Source organism: Gossypium hirsutum, chromosome A03 (assembly GCF_007990345.1).
Source record: "Gossypium hirsutum isolate 1008001.06 chromosome A03, Gossypium_hirsutum_v2.1, whole genome shotgun sequence".
Taxonomy (NCBI): domain Eukaryota; kingdom Viridiplantae; phylum Streptophyta; class Magnoliopsida; order Malvales; family Malvaceae; genus Gossypium; species Gossypium hirsutum.
The window spans coordinates 59,354,408-59,355,772 of NC_053426.1; the positions used below are offsets into that span (position 1 = coordinate 59,354,408).

General features: G+C 35.2%; 1 non-coding gene across 1 annotated transcript; it reads left to right on the plus strand.

Moving 5' to 3' along the window:
- Positions 1 to 212: 212 nt before the first annotated feature.
- Positions 213 to 319, plus strand: LOC121227253 (small nucleolar RNA R71). Its single transcript, XR_005924885.1, has one exon. It is a non-coding gene; the product is annotated as a small nucleolar RNA R71 (small nucleolar RNA).
- Positions 320 to 1,365: the final 1,046 nt, after the last annotated feature.

The following is a 1,365-nucleotide window of genomic DNA, read 5'->3' on the forward strand; positions in this document are numbered from 1 at the left end:
TGACAAAATTGATGTTATAAACGCCGGCTGTTTTTGTTTGCTTAGTCCTCATGACTTGCCACTGATAGTTGTTCAGTGACATCTCCTCTATGAATTCGTCGGCATCTTTTGGTGTTTTATTGTTGATAGTTCCACTAGCAGTAGCGTCAATCATTTGTCTTGTCGAGGGATTCACACCATTGTAGAACGTTTGAACTTGCAGCCATAGAGGTAACCCATGGTGAGGGCACCTTCTCAATAGATCCTTGTATCTCTCCCATGCATCGTAAAGTGTTTCTAAGTCCATCTGCACAAAAGAAGAGATATCATTGCGTAATTTAGCCATTTTAGCCGGCGAAAAATATTTTAGTAAAAATTTCTTGGTCACTTCCTTCCAAGTAGTGATAGACCCTCGTGGTAACGAGTTTAACCACTATTTAGCTTTGTTTCTCAGTGAGAAGGGAAATAACCGAAGATGGATGGCATCATTAGAAACACCATTGATTTTGAATGTATCGCAAAATTCCAAGAAATTTGCTAAGTGAGTGTTGGGATATTCATCCTGCAAACCATCAAACTGAACAAATTGCTGTATCATCTGAATAGTGTTAGGTTTTAATTCAAAATTATTCGCAGCAATAACAGGTCGAACTATACTTGATTCAGTTCCTATTAAAAAGGGTTTAGCATAGTCATACATAGTATGTGGAGCCGGATTTTGATTAGCTACAATTGCAGGAGGCAGCTGATTGTCTTGGTTTTTAGCCATCTCGTCGATTGGAGGTTGAGTATTGTCTTCTTGTTCGTTTTCTGTGTATCGTAAACTACGCCTTATTTCTCTTTGATTTCTATGAACTGTTCGATGATTTCTTCATCAAAAAGTAAGGGTCCTGACGGGTTTCTTCTAGTCATAAACTATAAAACCTGCCAAGAGAAAGAAAAAGTAAATTAATAAATAGTAAAATAAAAGAAAATAAAATAAAATTTCAAGAAAAATAAATGGCTAAAGTAATAAAAATTTAGTGTTCCTAATATTTCAGTTCCCCGGCAACGGTGCCAAAAACTTGATCGTAGTGATTCGTAACAAGTAATAAATTTTTATAATGAAGATCAAACCTAGACTAACTATTATCACGACGAAAAGCCAAGCGCACCTATCGAAAAATAGTATAGTAATGGCAAGACCGGGATGTCGTACCCAAGGGAACCAAAAGTACTAGTAATAACTATCTTTTTATTATCTAGCCTAAGAATAAAATGGTTTGTTTATTAAACTAATTATCTAAATTAATTAATAAATTTAATCAAAGCAAAGAGAAAGTGTGGAAAAAGACTTGAAGAAAAGCAATTGATAAAGATGACACTCAAAGAGGAATCCACCTAGAT